The sequence below is a fragment of the Penaeus japonicus genome, unplaced genomic scaffold (assembly GCF_977035675.1).
Source record: "Penaeus japonicus unplaced genomic scaffold, GWHDUDI00000001_assembly GWHDUDI00000018, whole genome shotgun sequence".
NCBI lineage: Eukaryota > Metazoa > Arthropoda > Malacostraca > Decapoda > Penaeidae > Penaeus > Penaeus japonicus.
Window position 1 is genome coordinate 10,540,355 of NW_028234420.1, and position 8,834 is coordinate 10,549,188.

Consider the following 8,834-nt stretch of genomic DNA (forward strand, 5'->3'; position numbering starts at 1 on the left):
AGAATATACAGACTACCTAAAAAAATATCCCAATATCATCACGGCCAATGATGGCAATGAATCTAATGCAACGTAATCAAAATGAAATGTATGCCTTCGTGATCATAAAGAAAAACACAAGTGCAATAAAGGTTTGAGGATTTTCTGGTAAAAAAAAAAAAAATCAAAGGTAATGCAATCAAAATCAGATTATCCGGTATCGTGACTGTACTAATTCTATTGTTACACAGAAAAAAATCAGATGTGTGACTTCATAATTGCAACGAAAGAAGCAAAAGTATTTTATTTTGGTGATGATGGGAATAAGATATTTAATCATGATATATTACTCCGATTCATCATAAAATGAGATTACATGCGCTGTAAAATGTAGCAAGCTGACAAATACAAAATCAATATCATATACTATGGTAATACCATCGCCATCGCTTAGTAATTGTTTCATAGAGTGCAAAAATAATAACGAGGCATTGTTATAGGCAATCCTTAAATCCGGAAAATATTGCTAATTACAGGCAATTCCTAAAGCCGGAAAATATTGCCAAGTACAGACAATTCCTAAAACCGGAAAATATTCCCAATTACAGGAACTCCTAAAGCCGGAAAATATTCCAAATTACAGGCAATTCCCAAAACATGATCGGACATATAATAGGTCAGATATCCCATCTCGTTCACATTTCAAAGGACTACATGATGTTCACTCTGGGTTCCCGGTGTGTGTTTCTGACACATGGAATGGAGACAGATATCATCCGGAGACCTACCCCTTTGCCAACTTCCCCATTCCAGAATCCGCATTTACTTAAGAAGTTCTCCGGTCACCAGCATCATCCCCACTGTTTTAATGGGGCCTTTTCTGGAAGTAGGAAAACAAGACTTTTGTTAGCTGCAGGTCACAGACTCCCTTGCGAAAAAAAGGGCTGGTCTTTGAGGCGGAAAGGGGGAATAATCTTTTTTATACATTAAATTGCAATAATAAACTGGAGAGATTAAGTAATTGTTTAAAATCTCCGTAAACATTAAACTTTTTAAACCTTCCCCCTAAACAAATTTTAAGAAATAAGCTAAACTTTTAAATTGGGGAATTTAAACAAAATAAATTTACCAAATTGGGCGTTTCCCAACTTAATTGAAATTTCTTTTTATCTTTAGCATACGTTATTAGCTGAGGTTACGACTCCTTTGCCGAAGAGAAGGCTGGTTTTTTAAAGGGGGAAAGAGGGGAGTAATCTTTATATCATTTCCCAATTGAAAATAAACGTAGAGATAATATTTTTGTTTAATATCAATAAATTTGAAAATTTAAAATTTAAGCTTTCGTCATTGGATAAATTTTTCAAGCAAGAGGGAACTTTTACTTTACCCACGTTATATTATTAACCATGATTAGCCATTTTACCAAATAGTAATCATCACCTTTAATTTAAAATAAAATTAATAAAAAAATAAAAATAGTTGCTAGATCACGTGTAAAAATGGATTACCTTCATTGACCAAAAGAAAACAAATTATGAATAAGGTTTGGGATATTCGGGAAAAAACTATAGTAATATGGATGTAGGATTTCAACACCAAAAAAATTGAATTAAACAATACAAATGAACTACTTTTGTAACAAATATTAACAGTGATTTATAGTTTTTCTCATTCCCCTTTACTTGCTACGGACAATATTATCAAAATAAAAAGTTTTTAATCATCACTAAATTTTATTTTAAAACCCGAAAAAAATCAGTTTGACTTCATAATTCAAGAAAGAAAAAGTATTTTATTTTGGTGATGATAACAAAATATTATCATTATATAAATGATTCATCACTTAAATGGCCTGAAAAATACAAAATAATATCAAATACTTGGTAATACCTTCGCCATCGCTTAGTAAGTTTTCATAGAGTGCAAAAATAATAACGAGCCAATGCATTTTTTTCTAGCTTTAACTGGAAACCTTTCATCTAAAGTGATGCTACCGGCACTTCCTAAAGAGAAAATTTTAATTGTTCCTCTGTGTCCCTCCAAGGGGTAACCAATTAACACCCAATCGCGGCCCCAAAAATTGCCCTACAAACCACGTTTTCAAACCATTAATAGGCCCGATATCCCACCCCTTCCGTCACTTTTAAAAAAGGACTCATCATGATTTTTCCCTTAAAGTTCCCTGGTGGTTTTCTGAACACAGGGAAAATTGACAACAAACTATCATCCGGAGCCCTTTAATCCCTTTGCCAATTTTCACCATTCCAAAAAACCCCTTTTTCCTTTAAGAAGTTCTCCCCGTCCAACAGCACCATCCCCCACTTTTTTTAAAGGGGGAATGCCGTGCGGAAGTAGGGAAAAACCCAAGACGCTCTGTTAGCTGCGGGCCCAAAAGACCCCCCTTTCCCGGCAAAAAAGAAGCCTAGTCTTTGAGGCGGAAAAAAGAGGAAAAATTTTTTTTATATCCACTTACGAATTGCAAAAATAAACAAAGAAATAAGGATTTTTTTTTTTCATCATCCGACACGTTTGGCATGTTTGATAAGTTTCTCGTAAAAGGGATGAATATTTTTTCAAGGAAAAGAGAAGAATTAACTTAACAAAAATGGTTATTATATACCATGATTAGTTTAATTTGTCACTAAATGGCTACGCTCATAAACCTGTAAAAATGCGAGTGACCCCCACTGAACTTTTTCGTTATTTAAAGGCAAATTTGTTCAAATGTATTGCAACCCCGAATTTTGGGTTTTTTGAGGCCAAAAATTTAAAAGAAAACATGAAAAAGACAACCACGGTAAAAGGAATCATTGGGAAAAAAATTTGGGATATACAGGAATTATTAAACTATGCTATCCCCACGGCAAAAACAAATTTTCCCCAAAAATTTTTTAGCTGTTTGGGAAACAGGGCAAAAAAGAACAGTTACTACTTTTCCGCATTCATTTTACAATAATTTGGGAAATAAAAGTATTAAAAAATCCTTTTTTACGTCAGTTCTCAAATTTCAAGCCTTTAATTCTCAATGATAAAAATCCTGAAAAGGGTTTTTCACTACGAAAGGTTCAAAAAAAAAATATAAAACCTTTTTCTCACAAGGTAGCGGGGGCCGAGCGGGCTAAGGGGCTGGTTTTTAAAGGGACCAGTTTTTTCTTTTGGAGGCGGGGTTCGAATCCCCCCGCTGCCAAAGCTTTTGGCACTCCAACGTGGGTCTAACCACTTTTGGAAGCCCGAAAAAACCGATATGGGGGGAAATTTTCCGGCATATAGCCGGTTGAAAGGTCCAGGCTTAGACTCCTATCGCGGAAAAGAAAACTTTTTTTGGGGGGGGGGTTTAGGAATTTAAACTTTTTGTATACGTTTAAAATTTAAAAAAAACAATGACAAACGCGATAAAAAATTTTTCCATTTCCTTTAAACCCTATCAAAAAAATAACCCAACAAAAAAATTTAAAATTTACAATTAAAAAATTATATTTAAAAAAAAAAATAATTTTAAAAAATATAAAAATGTATAAAAAAAACCATATAAAATTTAAAAACAATTCCCCATTTTTCCCCTTTTTTCACTTCCTTTAAAAAAATATAAAAAAAAATGTAATGCAAACAAAATTAGGCACCAAGGTCGCAATAAAAACATGACTGCAAAATTTTCTACACTAACTATCCTCATCTTGATGACTTGAATTTTAAAGCCGGCAAAATTGGGCCGCGGGACCTTTTAAAGGTTTGCAAGGAAGAACATGAAACACAAATTTTCCCTTTTGGGGCCCGAGGATCAGGGTTTTAATACCCAGGAAATTTTTTGGGTTAAATAAACCCCGGGTCAATTTTTAAAATACTTGGCTTAAAGGAAAAAATGTTAAAAAAAAATTTAAAAAATCCGAAACATATTTTTGGAAGCGAAAATTAAATCCCAAAAAAAATTACCCATTTTTTATAACACTTTTCAAAGCATTACAGGAATAAAGAACAAAAGTTACCAAAAACAAGTAAATAAAATTAAAATAATTTACTGGTAATTTTGTCCCATAAAGTAAAAGTAATAAAGACATCATTTTTTTTTTTTCAAATGAAAATAAAAGGAATCCCCAAATTCTATTCAATTAAAAAAGTATTCATATTGGTATAAGACTTATCCCTTTATAAAGGGCCCTGATAAATCCAATTACAAAGCACCCGCAAAAAATCGTTTTCAAAAACATAAATTTTTTTTTTGCAATAGTTTTTTAAATTTTTTTTTCTCAAAGTCTTCTTGAAAAACTAATCTAAAAGCCAGATAATTCCCCAAAAAAAAAGGAAATTTCCCCGTTCCTCAGTCGCGTACCTTTTTGTTTCCCACAAAAAAACGTGATTTAAAATTTTATTTTTGGGCAGATCTCTCGCTCGTCACATTATCGAAGACTCATCATGATGTTCACTTTCCGGTTTCGTGGCGTTGTTTCTGTCCACCCTGGAAAAAAAAATTAAAGGAAGAAACCGAAATTAAAACCCCCCCCCCTGAACCCCCCCCTTGGGGGGGGCCCCTTTTTCCAACCCTTTGCCATTCCCCAATCGGGATTTCCTTTTTAAGAAGTTTTTCCGGGGTCCCCCAGCAATTCCCCCATGTTTTTTAAAGGGGGGGCCTGTACTGGAAGTACGGAAAACAAGACGGTTTGTTAGCTGCAGGTCACAGACTCCCTATGCGAAGAGAAGGCTGGTCTTTGAGGCGGAAAGGGAGGAGTAATCTTTTTATGTATTCTTACGAATTGCAATAATAAACGTAGAGATAAGTAATTTGTTTCATCATCCGGTAACAGTTGACAACATTTTTGATAAGCCTCTCGCCCTAAACAAATACGTTCAAGGAACAGTCAAGCATCAACTTCTTACATTTCGGTATATCATTAAACATGAATAACACTAATTATCATAAATAAAATGTACTGATATACTAACAATACTATTAAGGTGCTGGAATCATCGATATATCTTAGCTTATAGCGTTTTATTAGCTGAGGTTACCGCCTCCTTTCTCTTTCCGCCTCAAGACCAGTCTTCTCGGTTGGTCTTTGAAGCGGAAAAAGAAGAGTGATCTTTCCATATGCATTTGCCAATTGCAATAATAAACGTAGAGATCAATATTTTTGTTTAATTAATCAACCCGTAATATTTGACAATATAATGTAAGCTTCTCGTCATTGGATAAATATCTTTCGAGCAAGAGGGAAGCATTAGCTTCTACTTCCACGTTATATTATTTAACATGGTTAGCCATTTTACCAAATAGCTAATCATCACCATCAATTATTATAAATAGAATGTAATGATATAATAATACAACTAATAAGGTGCTATGATCATCGTGTAAAAATGCCGATTGACCTCATCTGATTTTCCTCTTGATTAATGACAATACAGTACAATTGTATTGTAATCGCGATTGGATTGTCTGGCATCGATGTCGCAAGAAGCGGGAAAATTTCCAGACTACCCAGAAAATATCCCTGTATCATCACGGACAATGACGGCAATGAATCAAATGCAACGTAATAAAATGTATGTATGCCTTCATGACCAAAAAGAAAAACATTAAAGTGTAATAATGGTTTGGGGATATTCTGGTGAAAAAATATAGTAATATGGCATTAAGGAATTTCAACACCACAAACAAATTGACATTAAAACAAGTACATATGAACCTATTTTGGTAACAAAATATTTAACAGTGATGTATAGTTTCTCATGTCCCTTCACTTGCATACGGACAATATTATTCAAATGTGATGCAATCAAAATCAGGTTTTCTGGTATCGTGACTGCACTAATTCTATTGTTACACAGAACAAAAATCAGTTGTGTGACTTCATAATTGCAACGAAAGACCCAAAAGTATTTTATTTTGATGATGATTTTTAATCAAGATATATTACTCCGATTCATCATAAAATGAGCTTACATGCACTGTAAAATGTAGCAATCTGACAAATACAAAATCAATATCAAATACTATGGTAATACCTTCGCCATCGCTTAGTAAGTATTTCATAGAGTGCAAAAATAATAACGAGCCAATGCATTTTTTTTCTAAATGCTTTAACTGGATCCCTTTCATCTAAAGTGATGCTACCGGCACTTCCTAAAGCCAGAAAATATTACTTGTTCCTCTGTGTCCCTACAATGGGTAACCAATGTAACACTCTCATTCGCGTGACCTCATTTGCCCTACAAACCACGTGATTCGGACCATATAATAGGTCTGATATCCCATCTCGTCACACTGTCACAGGACTCATCATGATGTTCACTTCAGTTTCCCTGGTGTGTGTTTCCGAACACATGGAATTGGCATATAAATTATCATCAGGAGACCTTATCCCTTTGCCAACTTCACCATTCCACGAATCCGCATTTACTTTAAGAAGTTCTCCACGTCCACCAGCATCATCCCCCACTGTTTTAAATGGGATGCCTGTGATGGAAGTACGGAAAACAAGACGCTCTGTTAGCTGCAGGTCACAGACTCCCTTCGCGAAAAGAAGACTAGTCTTTGAGGCGGAAAGAGAGGAATAATCTTGTTTTATACGCTTACGATTTGCAATAATAAATGTAGAAATAAGCAATTTTTGTTAGCTCATTCGGTACTGTCATAGGATGAATATAATTCAAGCAAGAGAACAGTATTAGATTACACAAACTTGATATATTATTTACCATGATTAGCTATTTAACTAAATGGCTACGCTCATCATCGTGTAAAAATGCAGAGTGATCTCATCTGATGATCTTCTGTCGCTTATCTAATGGCAACATTGTTCAATTGTATTGCAAATTCGATTAGGTTGTTTGAGGTCACAAGTTAAGAGAAAACATGTAAATGACAACCATGGCGTTAAAGGACATTTCAAATGTCAAGTCTACTTCTACAATGCATACATCCAGAGAGGTTAATCATTATTGAAAAATTGATTAGTTACATAAAATCATATTGTCACAAGGTAGCGTGGCCGAGCGGTCTAAGGCGCTGGTTTAAGGCACCAGTCTCTTCGGAGGCGTGGGTTCGAATCCCACCGCTGCCAAAGCTTTTGGCACTCCATCTGTGGCTCTGGACCACTTATGGAAGCCGAGGTGTCACGGTATGGGGAAGTTCTCGCGGCATATAACCGGTTTAATGGTCGCAGGTCTGAGACTCCCATCGCGAAGAAAATGCTAGGCTTTGAGACTTAGAGAGAGGAGTAATCTTTTTCAATACATTTATATAAAGAACTACAATGATAAACGCAAAAATAAAAAAGGTTAGTTTCGTTTTCCGGTAAAATATTACTATTTAATTAGCCTCTACTCATAAAAAAAAACATTATTATAATAACTTAATGAGTATTTGTTTTACAAAGTGAAACGCAAAATGGCATAAATGAATGTTAAAAAATCTAAATGAAATTAAAAGGAATATTTATAATCCTATTCAAGTAACAAAATATTTCATATATATATATATATTAATCTGATCATTCATAACACATGATAAATGCAATTACATGCACTATAAAATATCGTTATTTGGAAAATACAAGTTAAATATTAAATACCATAGTAATAACTTCGCCAGTGTTTATTATTTGTTGCATATTAAACACAAATAATAATTAGGCAATGCACCGTTTCTTTCAAAAGCTTTCTTGAAAGTCATAATACAAAGTCCAGATAATTCAAAAAGCCAGAATAATAAAAACAGATAGTTCATCCATGTTCCTTATTCGCGTGACCTTATATATACTACAAACCACGTGATTTGGACTATATTATAGGTCAGATCACCCATCTCGTCACATTATCTCAGGACTGATCATGATGTTCACTTCAGGTTCCCTGGTGTGCGTTTCTGTACACATTGAACTAGGAGACAGATTACCATCCGGAGACCTTATCCCTTTGCCAACTTCACCATTCCATGAAACCACATTTACTTTAAGAAGTTCTCCGCGTCCAACAGCATCATCCCCCACTGTTTTAAATGGGATGCCTGTGCTGGAAGTACGGAAAACAAGACGCTCTGTTAGCTGCAGGTCACAGACTCCCTTCGCGAAAAGAAGACTAGTCTTTGAGGCGGAAAGAGAGGAGTAATCTTTTTATATACACTTAACCATTGCGATAATAAATATATAAATAAACAATTGTTGTTTCATCACACGGTAACATATATTTTTGGTCCTCTTGTCACAGACAAACATATCTGGCTAATTGTTGCGACAATTTTTTTTTATAAACAGAATATAGTTAAACTATTAAAGTGCTATAATGTATCTTCATTTCCATTTTATTCAATATCATAGTCATAGCTTTTAAAAATATTTTGGGAGTATGCCCTAAGATAACTTTTAATGTACCTTGATTAAAGACTACAGTTAAATTTTATTGCAATCACGATTAGGTTATAGGGCGTCGAAGCCCTAAGGAAAGAAACACAACCGTAAAGTCTCCACAGTGTCCATTATAAGAATATACAGACTACCTAAAAAAATACCCCAATATCATCACGGCCAATGATGGCAATGAATCTAATGCAACGTAATCAAAATGAAATGTGTGCCTTCGTGATCATAAAGAAAAACAATAGAGTACAATAAAGGTTTGAGGATTTTCTGGTAAATGAAAAAATATAGTAATATGGCATTTAGGAATTTCAACACCAATACAATTTGAAATTAAAAGTGATGTATAGTTCCGTTTCTCATGTCCCTTCACTTACGTACGGACAGTATTATACAAATGTGATGCAATCAAAATCAGGTTTTCTGCCATCGTGGCTGCACTGATTCTATTGTTACGCAGAAAACAGTTGTGTGACTTCATAATTGCACCGAAAGAAGCAAATG

General features: G+C 34.4%; 1 non-coding gene across 1 annotated transcript; it reads left to right on the forward strand.

The window, feature by feature from the left end:
- The first annotated feature begins 6,955 nt into the window (after window positions 1-6,955).
- TRNAL-AAG (transfer RNA leucine (anticodon AAG)) lies at window positions 6,956-7,037 on the forward strand. Its single transcript has one exon. It is a non-coding gene; the product is annotated as a tRNA-Leu (tRNA).
- Window positions 7,038-8,834: the final 1,797 nt, after the last annotated feature.